Here is a 17,097-nt window from a genome sequence, read left to right on the forward strand (position 1 = left end):
CGAGTGACGCCTCCAGGTGCATCTGCAGTTACCGCCTACTGCTCCTCTAGGCGTCAAATATTGCTTGTTCATATTTGCATTAATAATTCCAAAACCATGCCCTATACGAGGTATCAGAATATTTTATCTTGAAGCATACATGATGGCAAACACAATTGTATTGATATTTGACCTATGTCAATGAGTATTTGTTAGAATTATAAGGTGATAACTTTATTTTTTAAAGACTCAAGCCACGCCCACTAGGAGTTAAAGGTACACAATCAAAAGAGCTGTACTGGAGGGAATGAGTTAAAAACCTTAGCTTTGGCCGGCTAAGAACTTGCTGTATTCAACTGGACGTATAAGAGAATTTAAGTACCTTTATCTGCACTTTTTTCAAAAAATACAGTATTTAAATTGATTTTAACTGTGTGTTGCAGGAATATTAACTGAACTGGAAGTTAGTCAGTGTTTTCTGAATTTTGTTATTTGCTAGTAATTACAGGTGTGGGGGTAGCCACATTCTTTGATTTCCTGTCCTTGCCTATTTAAGTGGTACAGTGTGAAATATTTTCTGCTTAAAACCTCAGCTTTGGCCGGCTAAGAACTTGCTGTATTCAACTGGACGTATAAGAGAATTTAAGTACCTTTATCTGCACTTTTTTTCAAAAAATACAGTATTTAAATTGATTTTAACTGTGTGTTGCAGGAATATTAACTGAACTGGAAGTTAGTCAGTGTTTGCTGAATTTTGTTATTTGCTAGTAATTACAGGTGTGGGGGTAGCTACATTCTTTGATTTCCTGTCCTTGCCTATTTAAGTGGTAAAGTGTGAAATATTTTCTGCTTAAAAACCTCAGCTTTGGCCGGCTAAGAACTTGCTGTATTCAACTGGACGTATAAGAGAATTTAAGTACCTTTATCTGCACTTTTTTTCCCCAAAAAATACAGTATTTAAATTGATTTTAACTGTGTGTTGCAGGAATATTAACTGAACTGGAAGTTTTGACTCTGCTCTTCAATCTTAGTGGCCTTGAAACTGCCCGCTCCTCTTGTAAATTTGTGTTTGGATACTCCTTCTGGGCCCATCTCATTTGCTTACTCAACTGAGTGCAGTGAGATCATATTCTGATTTCAGGCACTCCTACTGTGTACAAAGAGAGCATCTGGCAAACAGAAAAAAAAATTAAGCTTGTTTCCTGCCTTTCCTGTTAAGTGGTATAGACTATTTGTAGGCTTCTGAGCCCCCAAGCCCTTCTGTGTTGGAGGGAAGCCTTCTAGCTTAGTTTTTTTTCTTATAACTAGCCAGTTTTCTAGTTTCAGCACTCAAATCTGTTTCTTTGATCTCAGCACTTGTTCAGAAAAAAAATTTCATCTGCTTTTACTGTACTTGTGTTTCTACCTACTTTATTTTACTTTTGCATCATCTTAAAAGTACTCAATTGTATTTATTACTGCTTGGTGTAACTCATTCTAAGCCTTTTGGTTTAAATACTTGGGCTTCGGACCAGTTGTTTTGCACTGAGAGGGTTTGTGGTCTGCACTGTAGTGGCAGAACAGGTAGCTTACATCCTTCTAGGTTGGGAACTGCTGATTGAGGGCTCAGTGTCTATTATTCTAAAAGTGTATTAATTCTGGTTTAAGCACTTGGGCTTTCAGGCCAGTTATTTTACATTAAGAGGGTTCGTGGTCTGCACTCTTGTGGGAGGAGAGGCTGGACTCTGGCCTTCTGAGCTGGGAATTTCTGGTTAAAAGCTTATAGTGCATGCATATCTGAACTGCTTCTTACTGAAGTTGGTGCGCCTTGTTTGCTGTGGCATAGACTGGATTCGGGCCTGCTGGATCTAGCTTTGTTTGTGTAACTTGAGCACTAATCCAGGCATTCTCTAAAGTATTCAATTGTATTTATTACTGCTTGGTAGTAACTTGATTAAAGTGTAGCTATCATTCTAAGTCTTTTGGATTAAGCACTTGGGCTTCAGACCAGTTGTTTTACATTAGGAAGGTTTGTGGCATGCACTGTGGTGGCAGGACAGGTAGTTTTCATCCTTCTAAGTTGGGAACTGCTGACTGAGAGTCCAGTGTCTGTTATTCTTAAAGTGTATTAGTTCTGGTTTAGGCACTTGGGCTTCAGGCCAGTTATTTTACATTATGAAGGTTCGTGGTCTGCACTCTTGTGGGAAAAGAGGCTGGACTCTGCTCTTCTGAGCTGGGAATTTCTGGTTAAAGGTTTATAGTGCCTGAATATTTGAACTGTATCTTACTGAAATTGGTACACCTTGTTTGCTGTAGCATAGACTAGATCCAGGCCTGCTGAATCTAGCTTTGTTTATATGCTTGTTGTTTGTTTGCTTATTTCCCTGGAATGCTAATTCCACCTAATACTTCTGTGGATCACTAGTGATATCTACATTGCTTACTGTACTTATTTCCTTGTTTCACTTGAAAGAAAGTTACTGTTTGTCATTTTTGCATTTAAGTTACCTGTAACACATTGCACTTAAGTTACCTGGCACTTGCGCGCTAAAGCAATTATATTGTCAGCACTAAAAATTAAAAGCACTACACCCTCACTCCCCACTGGCCCTTGTTTTCAATTATTAAGGAATTCCCAATATTATTCTAGCATGTCCAAAGGTCAGTTGTCAATATCCTCTCCGGTCCAGCTGGTGAATCTGGGAATCTTGAGGCAATGTTACAACTGCCTCATGTACACAGACAACCCTCTCCTCCTCCTCCCAACAAATTCCAACACATGTGAGAGATGCAACCATATAGCCAAACTGGAGGCTAAGCTCTCTCAACTCAGTACTGGCATAACCAGTCAGGAGGAGAAGAAACCACACTCACTACAATTCCAGTCTCACATAGACCTACCACGACAGCAAACCAAACACATAATCACACAAAAACATACTCGGAGGCTCTAAATAAAGATCTGCCTAAGCAGCAGAGACCTCCAAAGCAGACACCCAAGCAACCGCTACCCCAAAACAAAACACATGCAACACATATCTCACAAAGCCAGTGTGCCGAACAGTCACAGCCCTTAAGACTAAACAACACACCTGATACACTTGTAATAGGTGACTCTATCATCAGGCACACTGACGTCCCGCTCACCAGGCTGAACAAGGAGAGGGTCACGGTGAGCAGCCTGTCGGGGGCTGGGATCCGCCACATTACACAGGCACTCAGGTCACTCCAAGGCAAGTACAAATATGACTCAGTCATTGTCCATGCTGGTGTGAATGACCTGAGACGTACCTCCCTGGACTACATGAAAAGAGACATAAAGGAGCTCTCTGAGCATGTAGCCCAGGCCAGTATGACCCTGACCTTGAGTAGCATCTTACCCTCACCAAGAATGATGCCACAATATGAAGACAAGATGATCAATTTCAATAATTGGCTTAAGTACTGGTGTCATTCAAAGGGGATCCAATGCCTGTCAGCTTGGGATGATATGCTCGACAAACCACGATGCTTCGCTAGGGACGGCTTGCACCTGTCACCCCTGGGCTTTCAGATATTGGCAGAGGCTCTTGCTACCCCCATAGTGCCTTTTTCAGGCAAGGCTCAAAAGACAAACCCACCTCCATAGGTATCACAAGGGATAAGAAACTAAGAGTAATGCTACTCAATGCCAGACGTCTAAACCTCAAGATGCACGCACTCAAAACTCTCCTTAGCATGGAGAACATCGATATCTGTGCAGTAATAGAAACCTGGTTCAGGGCTCCCGAGAGCACCCCAGCACTACCAGGTTATACCTCATACCATGCTTTTTGGCCCCAAAACTTGGACCGAACCACAAAGGAGGGGAGTATCGATATTCATCAAAGATACCCACACCTCCAGGTTGGTGGCAAAGCACGAAGCATCAGAGACTATCCATGTGCAACTAACAGTGGGTAAAACTGCCTTCCAGTTTATAGCCTGCTACAGACCACCCTCCCAAACCCAGGAACCCCACTCGGCCTTTCTGAGAACACTGGAAAATATGAAGGTCTCTCCAAACACCATTATATTGGGCGACTTCAACTACCCAAACATAGACTGGGAGCATTACTCTAGCTCCAACACCCTAGCCCAAAGGTTCCTAGAATTTATAAACTCAAATGCTATGGAACAACTAGTTACCACTCCCACAAGAGGGGAAAACATACTGGACCTGATCATCACCAACATGGGGACTCTATGCTCCAGACCAGAAGTGTATCCCTCACTGGTAAGATCAGACCATAAACTAATCTCACTGGATATTCACATCCAGACCCCACCCCCTGCCCAGAAAACCACAGTGAAAAACTTCTCTAAAGCAAATTTCACACTCCTCAAAACCGAGGTGGAATCCTTCAAAGCCCCTGGGCCTGTGGAAAATACCGCCCAGACCGCAGAATCCTTTATAAACGCATTCTATGAACACCTTCAGGAATGCATGGATCATGCGATCCCAAATAAAACCAAGACCCAGTCCTCCAAAGGCAGACGTCCTGTCTGGTGGACCTCAGCCATAAACAAACTATTCAATAGAAGGAGGAAGCTACTAAATGATAGACCAAAATCCCAAAAAGGGAAGGCATCACTGATCAGTATTAGCAAAAAACTATGGGCACTCATAAAATTGTCTAAGGCCAGCTTCGAGAGAAAAATTGCACATGACACTAAGGATAATCACAAGGCTTTCTTTAGTTATGTTAGGAACCTGGGTGGTAATTCCCAGATATCCTCAGAATTAGTCCAAAATGACAAAAAATACACTGAACCCACAGACATTGCCAACATCCTAGCTGACAGGTTCAGCGCAAACTTCTCCCCCTCCCCACCAAAAGGGCAAATATCTATCCCAGCAGAGTGCTGCCCCCCTGACATCTCAGATGCTCAGGTAAGAGCCGCCCTCTCCAAAGCAAAAAACACAGCATCAATGGGACCAGACGGTGTCCCGGGCTGCGTCCTACATGAACTCCAAGAAGAGCTAAACCTAAACATAAAACTACTGTTCAATCTCAGCCTTACTACTGGATATGTGCCCAAAGAGTGACGTACAGCAACAGTGGTCCCTCTCCATAAAGGTGGTGCCTCAACGGATCCTGGAAACTATCGCCCCATAAGCCTGACTAGCTTGGTCTGCAAAGCTATGGAAAGGATCATCATGGACCTCATAAATAAAGATATTGGGGACGTACAGACACTGGATCCTACCCAGTTCGGCTTTGTTAAGGGCAGATCCTGCCTCTTAAACCTGGTTGATTTCTTTGAAACAGTCACCAAGGCCATTGGCGAGGGGAAGGTGGTCCACACAGCCTACCTGGACCTCGCAAAAGCCTTCGATACAATACCCCACTCGGGCATTATAGATAAGCTCACCAGCTTAAATATAAACCCCTATGTCACTAGATGGATTGCAAACTGGCTCAAGGACAGAACCCACATGGTTAGAATTGCTGGAGCCATGTCAGACTCCAAACCAGTTACAAGTGGTGTCCCACAAGGCTCAGTCCTGGGACCTCTCTTGTTCAGTATATATTTCTCGGAGGTACAGGCCAACATGGAAGGACTGTGGCTGACCAAGTTCGCAGATGACTGCAAACTGGGCGCCATAATCGACTCTCCAGCGGATACAAGCATCCTCCAAAACGGCCTCATAGAAACAGACAACTGGTGCCAGAGCCATGGCCTCAAGCTAATTGCCAAAAAGTGTATAGTTATCCCCTTTGGCAAAAACAAAGTGCCCACAAATTACCACATATGTGGTAATCCATTAAGTACAGAAGAAGTAATTAGGGACCTGGGGACCCAAGTTGATAGCAAGCTCTCATTTGACAACTACGTGGCCAAAGTGGTTAGAAAAACATTTTATATAGCCCACCTAATCATGGAGGGATTCACATCTCGATCAGGGGAGGTCATCGTGCCTCTTTACTCATCCCTCATCAGGCCCATAATTGAGTACAATGCCCCTTTTGGAATGTACCTTACCAGACACCTGCAGCAACTGGAAAGACCCCAAAAGTACCTCAGCAAGAGGATCAAAGGGCTCAAACAGATGCCATATGCTGCCCGGTTAAAGAAACTCCAGCTCTACTCAGTGGCATACCGCCTGTTCAGAGGCGATCTGTGCCTGACGTATAAAGCCATGTCCAACCCGGAATTAATGGACATGCTGCACCTCAGAAAATCCAAATCCCATCGAGCTACGTGCTCAAGAGACTTGAACCTCAGCACTGAAATAAATAGGACATGCTGGAGGGACAGATTCATAACCCAGAGGCTCCCTTCACTCTGGAATAAAATCCCAGTCCAGGTTAGGCAGAGTCCCTCATTGACTCTCTTCAAGAGGAATCTTGATGAGTGGATGGGAGAACGTAGGTGTACCCCGGGTATCACTTCTGTGTCACTGTTAGACAGAGGCACAGTATACTAACCTCGAAAAAGGGCATAGCAAAATAAATTTAAAATGGGTGGCGAAAGCCAAACACATTCTGGCTAGGCTTATAAATGCCCTAGGGCAGATAGCCTAGTATTAACCTATGAACCTAAATTATACAATGACCCCCCCCCCACATTAATATTCCAAAACGTGCATGCTGATTGGTCAGCGTGCATGTTGTAAATCAGACTTATACTAATGGAAAAAGGTCCGGTCACCCGGACTTTTTCCATTAGTATAAGTCCTTTTTTACAGCAATGGAGAACGTAAGATCTCTGTTGCTGTTTAGACACTGTATCGCTATGTTAAAGGAGTTTAACATAGCGAGACAGCTTTAAAAAAAGTAACGGAGATCTTCCTTTCTCCATTGCTTTTTTTAAAGCTGTCTCACTATGTTAAACTCCTTTAACATAGTGAGACACTTCATAAAAAGCAACGGAGATCTTGCTTTCTCCATTGCTTCCACCCACAGCTCTGATGTACTGCGTGAGCATACGCATGCGCAGTACATCAGAACTGCCTGCAGACTACCAGACAGCTGCGGAAGGGCAGCAAGGAAGCATTATACAATGCCATTATTTAAGAAAACTAAGTATTTTTTTTCTTAAATAATGTCATTGTATAATAGCAATAACCCACTTCTGGGTGTGGGTAATGCTGGATTTACCCACGGTTGTCTTTGTTTGGCCACTTGGGCTTCGCCCTCATGACCAAACCACACCAACCATAGGTAAATCCAGCATTACCCACACCCAGGCATGGATTATTGCTATATTATGTCATAATTTAGAGATAAGACAATGGGGTAGACGTAAATGTCAGGAATGTGCATACTGTGAATAAATTGATCAGTCTGTGTATTTTAAGCATCCAGGCTATTTATGGAAACTTAGGGTTTCAGCAGACTGCAATACACAGAATGTTATTTATGCAGCACATTGTGTTTTGTGCTTCAAATTCTACATAGGCAAAGCTAACCAGAAAGAGAGAGTCCGGGATCATTTGTACTGCTCGAGAAGAGGGAATGACTGTAGTGCTTTAGCGAAATACACACTAACAAATGGCAATACACATAGGTTCATAGGTTCATACTAGGCTAGCTGCCCTAGGGCATTTATAAGCCTAGCCAGAGTGTGTTTGGCTTTCGCCACCCATTTTAAATTAATTTTGCTATGTCCTTTTTCGAGGTTAGTATACTGTGCCTCTGTCTAACAGTGACACAGAAGTGATACCCGGGGTAAACCTACGATCTCCCATCCACTCATCAAGATTCCTCTTGAAGAGAGTCAATGAGGGACTCTGCCTAACCTGGACTGGGATTTTATTCCAGAGTGAAGGGAGCCTCTGGGTTATGAATCTGTCCCTCCAGCATGTCCTATTTATTTCAGTGCTGAGGTTCAAGTCTCTCGAGCGCATAGCTCGATGGGATTTGGATTTTCTGAGGTGTAGCATGTCCATTAATTCCGGGTTGGACATGGCTTTATATGTCAGGCACAGATTGCCTCTGAGCAGGCGGTATGCCACTGAGTAGAGCTGGAGTTTCTTTAACCGGGCAGCATATGACATCTGTTTGAGCCCTTTGATCCTCTTGGTGAGGTACTTTTGGGGTCTTTCCAGTTGCTGCAGGTGTCTGGTAAGGTACATCCCAAAAGGGGCATTGTACTCAATTATGGGCCTGATGAGGGATGAGTAAAGAGGCACGATGACCACCCCTGATCTAGATGTGAATCCCTTCATGATTAGGTGGGCTATATAAAATGTTTTTCTAACCACTTTGGCCACGTGGTTGTCAAATGAGAGATTGCTATCAACTTGGGTCCCCAGGTCCCTAATTACTTCTTCCATACTTAATGGATTACCACCTATGTGGTAATTTGTGGGCAATTTGTTTGTGCCAAAGGGGATGACTATACACTTTTTGGCGTTTAGCTTGAGGCCATGGCTCTGGCACCAGATGTCTGTTTCTATGAGGCCCTTTTATAGGATGCTTGTGTCGGCTGGAGAGTCGATTATGGTGCCCAGTTTGCAGTCATCTGTGAACTTTGTCAGCCACAGTCCTTCCGTGTTAGCCTGTACCTCCGAGAAATATATACCGAACAAGAGAGGTCCCAGGATTGAGCTTTGTGGGACGCCACTTGTAACTGGTTTGGAGTCTGACATGGCTCCAGCAATTCTAACCATGCATTTATATTCCAAGCTTTGCAAGTTGTGACTGAGAGTGTGAGTGTGGGGGGGGGGGGGACATAGTAAACATGACAGAAAATGCAGAACTACAGTGGATTTTAAGGTTAGGAGCACATAGGGGAATGAGTCTGATTGACCATGCACCCCTTAAACCAGTATTAAAGGCAAAGAAAAATAGATAAATGTATTATTCTATATTCTTGTGATTTTACTTGCTACTTCTTTCATGTGCTGTTTTTAGATGCCGTTGCTTTAAAAGTAAATGCCTTGTGGATCAATTAGGATTCTGCATTGTTATGTTAATTGATACTAAAGTGGTAGTGAACACTGTGAAAGTGCTAACTTTTAATAAATCCTGTGGATTTTACAACCGCTGAGCCTTGCCTTTCTGCCTGTTACAAATAAAATAGTGTTTAAGTTAGTTGTCTTAAAATAATTTTTAAGTGACCTGGTTGAGGAAGTACTGCATGGTACTTTCCAATATTTAGTTGACAGTGCACTGCAATACTGCTATCTCTGTGGTTCACTGAAAGCAGTACACACTCAGGAAGTTTAAAGCAAAATATGTCCTTAATATATAATATAAAAGACAGTTACATTACTGGGGTTACTGTAGCTAATGTAATACGGCAGCTTCCTATTCAAAGAGTAGCCACAGACATAGGGCCAGATTCTAAAAGAGTTGCTGTCAGTGTAAGTCTGCCCCAATTCCAAAAGACATGCTCTCAAAGTAAGTAATTACTTTAGAATAAGGCCTATCTACAAACAGACTTACACTGGGGGTCACATTCCAAAAGACATGCTGTCAGTGTTAAGTGGTAACTTGCACTGTGAACAACTCTTTTGGAATCGGGCCCTATAGTGTCTCATCATATAGACAAGAAAGCCTTTGTAACTACATGGATTAGTATGAAGTGCTTACAACATAACATCCAATTTTGTAGCTTGTACTTTCATAATATATATATATATTTTTTTTTCTGACAGTAGACAAACTTTATGAGTCTTCAAAACTTTCCACGTTCAGGTTTAAAACATTGCACATGATTAGTTCAAAACAGTGCAGAATATTTGTTTAGACCTTATGATAGCAAACACCTTCTTGTGGCTTGCAATCCTATTAAAATATACATCTTCTGCGTCTTTAGGAAAAGTGTAGACTGCCAAACATGCTAAGCCCAGCAAATTACAAATGCAGGCGAGTATTATGCCAATATAATAAAGAACATGGAAACTACTTTTTTCCTGAAAACCAGAGTCTAGTTACATTTCATTTAATCATCCAACTTTAAAGATTTTGCTTAAAAACAGAAGCACATAAGTTCCATTCCTTAAATGTTTTCCAGATATTACTTCAGAAATCAATACTTAGATTAAACTGGCTGAATGCCAGTAGACATATGGTTTTGTGTATACCAAATGCAGACAAATTCAATAGCATTCTGTCATTTCAAATGTTCCTTATAATTTTTCCTTTGTGAATATCTGTGTGTGTGTGTGTGTGTGTGTGTGTGTGTGTGTGTGTGTGTGTGTGTATATATATATATATATATATATATATATATATATATATATATTTATACATACACATATGGGTCTACTTCAGATGATCAAAGTTTCAAAACTTCAAACATCATATGGCTGAAGACAAGATGATCAAAGTTTTGTAACTTCAAACATCAAATTAAAAAAGATGTTTTCTTTTACATTTTTGCAGGGGGTAACCCCCCATGCTCCCCAACATCCCCTGCTATTTAAATATGCCAACTCCAAGATTGCAGTACAGCAAGGAAAATGGTACATTTCCCATTCTACGTTATGCAGAGATCTCAATTCAGAACTTTATAAGTTTTAAAACCTTTGATCATCTGGTCCTTGGCCATATGATGTTCGAATTTTTGAAACTTTGATCTGAAGGGGACCTATATAGTATTTAAGATTTTTTTTTTATCTTATTTGACTAATGTCGTCTCTCACTACTGAAATAAAATTCTGGTTGCAATACATTCTCATTATCACATCGCAATGGGTTGCATATTAAGATCTATAGCAATTTTTTTTTCCTAAATATAGCATAATTTATTACTGGAGATTTTTTATGAATGAGAGACACAAGTTATTTGCAGTTTTTAAAGTGATGCTCTCTCACCAAAAAGATTGCCTGCTTTCTTCTTCTAGACATGCACAGATCATGCTAGTTTTTGCTGCCATTATTTACCCTGGTCCATTGATCCACTTATGGCACATTCATTGTACCCCTTTTGCAGGCCTCCAGGGACACTGATCAGAAGAATCAGCAGACTGTAGGATATCATTCAGCGAGATTATCTTTTTATACTCCATCCTTCTCACTGGCATGCATAGTACAGTCTCTGCTATCCAGGTTCCTGGGATTAGCTAGAAAGTGATGGTTTCCTTGGCAGACTTGTCCTGTGTTCTCACATGGACTGTACATCTCTGTTGCAGTGTGATGTAGATACTGCACCACTCACCCCCCCCCCATGGGGGGGGGTAGTTTAATTTCATCCCTCCTTGTGTCTTGGCCATTAAGTGAATCATAAGATCTTTTCTTGGCCATAGGGAGGGACTGGCTTTATTCTACTGCAAGGAGCTTGCTTACAAATGTTAGCAGTTTGCTTTTAGATGACTTACCATAAAAGTTGAGTAATGCCATAATACGTGACAAAAAGATATAATGAAACCATCCAGTAAAACGATATAAAATAAAATGAAAATCAAGTTTCAGGATAAACGTATTTATGTAGATCTCAAAAAGTGACTTTATACAGACAGTATGCTATATCAGTGGTGTACAATCATAATTTCAAAAAGATTGAGTCTCATAAGATCAAAGTGCAGGGATGCTTTAGTATTACTTGACTAGTTTCTTACCTGCCAAAGAGTGAATGCTCACATATGCCTGTAATGTAAGAATACTTTTTTGTGACATTATAGTCTTGTCTCTGTGTTTTAATAACACCAGGGATATACGCTGTACAGACATGCATTCTATAAAAATGTCAGAATTATGTACACACACACACACACACACACACACACACACACACACACACGTGTATCTTCTGTATGTACAAACATTTTATTGTGTATATTGATATGCCTATACATATAGCTAAAAACATATCTGTATCTGGCTGTATATCTGTCTGCATGGCTGCATACTGAATGATGCAAATGCCATCTGTTTGGTTTAGTGCAGGAGTGCTGACAGCACATGTGAATGTTGATTAGAGCATTTATTGGCAGTGCATGCACTGTGTTTGTTTCTTAGTAAGGTTTAGGTTTTGGTGCTCTTAGAATGTGTTAAGTTTTGACATGTCATGTGAAAGGTGGGAAATCATTGCCACTGTAATCAGTGAGTGAGTGCGCACTAGTATTAATTTGTGTTTTTAGAAGAGTTTTCACTTGATACTTTTGTGACTTTGATGATGGCAGGGTTGGTATTTGAATGGGTTTTGATTTTGTGGATGTTGGTTTTTCTTGTTGTTAATATTATGCATGTTTGAGGGTTTTTTTTTCTGTATGGTGTCTGCGTTTTTGTATATATACATACATACACACACACACACACACACACACACACACACACACACACACACACACACACACACACACACACACAAAGTGTAGGGCTTATTCTTTCTAAGTATCTATTAACTGAATGATAAATTGATGAAAAAAGTTCAATGAAAACACATTTCATTCAAAACACATTCCAGTGAATTACATTGCATGTAAAAGTACAGAAGGTTGTAGATTGTTATGCTGGTGTGGTTTAAAGTGTTGGCCTAGTAGGAGTTTATACTTTGCCATTGCCCACTATTGTGTTGTATAGGCATCTTTAGAAGTTTAACCACCCACCCCTGAATTTCCTGTTTGCACTTAATTTTAAATCGTTTTTTTCTTAAAACTTGCATATTTTCTGTCCTTGACCTAGCACTCTTGTGTGGGGTCATTTACTGCACTGTTATAACTTGATATTACTTGTGAACCTCTGCTATCTCTGTAAAAAACAAAAACAAAAAAAAAATCTTGCTTTTTTCCCACTTTTCTGAGTTAAAAAAGTTCAGTTACAGGCTTGCTGTTCCTGAACTGTTTGAAAGTTTCTGTGAGGCCATTTTTGCTTGGGCTGAAGGAGGGTCTCTGTGTTCATCAGTGGCAGTGACTAACATTGAGCAGCTTCCCTGCCCCCCGGAGAGGTGGTTACTGACTTGAAACTGTAGTTTTATTGGCCACTAGGGGTCATTTCCATAACTCCTTCATCTTCCTCTCTTAAAACCTAGTTGCCTCGTGGTTTGAGCGTCTTTTCAGGCTTGTTGGCTGTTGGTGAAGCACCCTCCAAGAGGAAAAAACGCTGAGAGAAGAAGGGAGCCACTTTTGAGATTTTAAGTATTTTTTCTCTGTTTATTTGCTAAGTTTTTCTGCATAGCTGCCTAGCTTGAGCATTTTCTGGCTTGTTAAACTTGATTTCTGTATTAGTAGCTGTATTTAGAGCACAACCAAAAGCTGTTTGCTGAATTTCCTGTTTGCACTTAATTTTAAATCGCTTTTTCTTAAAACTTGCATATTTTCTGTCCTTGACCTAGCACTCTTGTGTGGGGTCATTTACTGCACTGTTATAACTTGATATTACTTGTGAACCTCTGCTATCTCTGTAAAAACAAAAACAAAAAAAATCTTGCTTTTTTCCCACTTTTCTGAGAGTTAAAAGTTCAGTTACAGGCTTGCTGTTCCTGAACTGTTTGAAAGTTTCTGTGAGGCCATTTTTGCTTGGGCTGAAGGAGGGTCTCTGTGTTCATCAGTGGCAGTGACTAACATTGAGCAGCTTCCCTGCCCCCCGTAGAGGTGGTTACTGACTTGAAACTGTAGTTTTATTGGCCACTAGGGGTCATTTCCATAACTCCTTCATTTGTCCTCAGAGGAGTGGTTTAAGGCAGTAACTTGTAGTTTATTGGCCATTTTGGGTCATTTCCTGTCTTTTCCAGCCCCCTGCTATAAAGCACGCTTTAGCTCGCATTAGCGCGATTTAGCCCGATTTAGCGTGGAGTTGCTACCGTTGCACACTAGGGCAGCGCCGGTTAAGCAGGTTTAAACTATTCGGGCTACCTAAAGTCCACTCTTCAAATTTTCCCTTAAAACTACCTTCCTCGAACTATACTACTGATCTAATCAGCTTATCCTATAATTAAAAAGATCATCTCTACTTGACTCCAAGTAGACTATTCTCTATCTGTTAAACGTAGCACTTGCTCCTACAGTACTTATTACCTTGATACGGCACTCTTGTCATAGATAGTACCCCAAAAAGGCAACCCCCCCATTTCTCGGTCACCCACGTCCCCCGGAATCTTTTTTAAAGTTTTTTTGTCTATTCCTTCTAGCATGTCGAGGGATCAGTTGCTAGTGTCCTCTCCTGCTCAGCTGGTTAACCTGGGAATATTGAGGCAATGTTACAATTGCCTCATGTACACAGACAACCCGCTCCTCCTCCCTCAAAACACAAATACATGCGAGAGATGCAACTATACGGCCAAACTGGAGGCTGAGCTCTCTCAACATAGGACTGGCAAGACCAGTCAGGAGGAGAAGGTTACCACACACACTATAGACCCAGTCTCACATAGTACCATTACAACCTCAAATCATACACATAAACACACAAAGACATACTCGGAGGCTCTGATCAAAAATCTACCAAAACAGCAGAGGCCACCAAAGCAGACACCCAAACAACCACCACCTCAGAACACAACACCTGCAACACATAGACCTCACAGTCAGAGTGTCAAACAGTCACAGCCCTTAAGGCCAAACACAATGCCAGACACACTAGTCATTGGTGACTCCATAGTCAGACACACTGGCGTCCCGCTCACCAGACTGAGTAAGGAGAAGGTCACAGTAAGCTGCCTGTCGGGCGCTAGAATCCGCCACATAACGCAAGCACTCAGGTCTCTCAACAGCAGGTACAAATATGACTCAGTCATTGTCCACGCTGGTGTAAAGCGACCTGAGACGTACCTCCTTGGACTACATGAAAAGAGACATTGAGGAGCTCTCTGATTATGTAGCCCAGGCAGGTATGACCCTGACCTTGAGCAGTATCCTACCTTCACCAAGAATGATGCCACAATACAGAGATAAGATGATCAGCTTTAACAATTGGCTTAAACACTGGTGTCATTCAAAGGGGATCCAGTGTCTGTCTGCCTGGGATGACATGCTGGACAAGCCATGCTGCTTCGCAAGGGACGGCTTGCACCTGTCACCCTGGGATTCCGGATATTGGCAAAGGCTCTTGCCACCCCATAGTGCCTTTTTAGGCAAGGCTCAAATTCTAAACCTACCACCCTAGAACACAAAAAGGAAAAAACTAAGGGTAATGCTGCTCAATGCCAGAAGTCTAAATCTCAAAATGCACGCACTCGAGGCCCTTCTCAGTATGGAGAACATCGATGTCTGTGCTGTGACAGAAACCTGGTTCAAGGCTCCTGAGAGCACCCCAGCGCTATCAGGTTTTACCTCATATCATGCGTTCCGGCCCCAAAATCCGGACAATACCAAGAAAGGAGGGTATCCATATTCATCAAGGACACCCACACCTCAAGACTGGTGGCAACGCACGATGCATCGGAGACCATCCAGGTGCAATTAACCATAGGCAAGACTGCTCTGCAAATTGTAGCATGTTACAGGCCACCCTCACAAACTCAGGAACCTCACATGGCCTTCCTGAAAACACTAGAGGGATAAATGTATCACCAAACACCATCATACTAGGTGACTTCAATTACCCTAATATAGACTGGGAACACTACTCAAGCCCAAACACCCTAGCCCAAAAGTTCCTGGAATTCATAAACTCAAATGCCATGGAACAACTAGTCACCATCCCCACAAGAGGAGATAACATACTTGATCTCATCATCACGAACATGGGAGCACAATGTTCAACACCGGAGGTGTACCCCTCACTGGTGAGATCAGACCACAAACTAATCTCGCTGGAGGTCCTCATCCCACCCCACCTGAAATAAAAAGACCACAGTAAAGAACTTCTCAAAAGCCGACTTCACACTTCTAAAGACTAGTGTGGTCTCCTTTAAGGCCCCGAGCGGCGGAAAACAGTACTCAAGCCGCTGAATCACTTACAAATGCCTTCTACCAGCACCTGCAGGACTGCATGGATAAGGCAATCCCAAGCAAAACAAAGACTCTTTGTACCAAAGGCAAGCGTCCAGTCTGGTGGACCCCAGCCATAAACAAACTCTACAACAAAAGGAGGAAGCTACTACAAGATAGAGCAAAATCCTTAAAAGGTAAGACACCCTTGATCACTATAAGTAAAAACTAAGAGCTCTCATAAAATCATCCAAAGCAAATTTCGAGAGAAAAATAGCTAAAGACTCAAAAGACAATCATAAGGCCTTCTTTAGCTATGTTAGAAACCTGGGAGGAAACTCCCAGATATGCTCAGAGCTAGTTCAAAATGATGTGAAGATTACTGATCCTACAGACATTGCCAACATACTGGCTGACAGGTTCAGTGCAAACTTCTCCCCTCCCCAAAAGGAGAGATATCTATACCAAACGATTGCAGCCCCCCAAACATCACCAGCGCCCAAGTGAGAACTGCTCTCTCCAAAGCAAAAAACACAGCATCCATGGGATCTGATGGTGTCCCCGGCTGTGTGCTCCATGAACTCAATGAGGAATTAAACCCACAGCTAGGACAGCTGTTTAATCAAAGTCTTACCTCTGGATACGTACCCAGGAGTGGCACTGCAACTGTGGTACCACTTCACAAAGGCGGTGCCTCCACCGACCCTGGAAATTACCGTCCCATTAGCTTGACAAGCCTTATCTGCAAAGCCATGGAGAGGATCATAATGGACCTCATAAATAAAGACATAGGGAATTTGCAGACTTTGGATCCAACCCAGTTTGGCTTTGTCAAAGGCAGATCATGCCTTTTAAACTTGGTTGACTTTTTGAAACAGTCACCAAAGCCATTGATGAGGGAAAGGCAGTCCATACAGCCTACCTCGATCTGGCTAAGGCCTTGATACAATACCCCACTCGGGTATCATTGAAAAACTCATCAGCTTAAATGTCAACCCATACATCACAAGATGGGTTGCAAACTGGCTGAGTGACAGAACCCACAGGGTCAGAGTTGCTGGCGCCATGTCAGACTCAAAGCCTGTCACAAGTGGTGTCCCACAGGGCTCAGTCCTGGGCCCACTCTTGTTTGGCATCTACTTTTCCAGTACAAGCAAACACAGGAGGGTTATGGCTGACAAAGTTTGCAGATGACTGCAAACTGGGCGCCATAGTAGAAAACACATCTGATACAGATATCCTTCAGAAGGGTCTCACAGAAACGGATAACTGGTGCCAGAGCCACGGCCTAAAGTTAAATGCCAAAAAATGCATAGTCATACCCTTAGGGAAAAACAAGGTTACCCCTAGCTACC

The 17,097-nt window shown here is 42.2% G+C and overlaps 1 protein-coding gene across 2 annotated transcripts in view; it reads right to left on the reverse strand.

Annotated features, from left to right (window-relative positions):
• ROBO1 (roundabout guidance receptor 1) overlaps positions 1-17,097 on the reverse strand; it is a 1,916,411-nt gene that overhangs the window by 1,777,288 nt on the left and 122,026 nt on the right. The gene's annotated exons all lie outside the window — the stretch shown is intronic.

This window comes from Protopterus annectens, chromosome 5.part0 (assembly GCF_019279795.1).
Source record: "Protopterus annectens isolate FY-2018-M chromosome 5.part0, PAN1.0, whole genome shotgun sequence".
Taxonomy (NCBI): Eukaryota; Metazoa; Chordata; order Ceratodontiformes; family Protopteridae; genus Protopterus; species Protopterus annectens.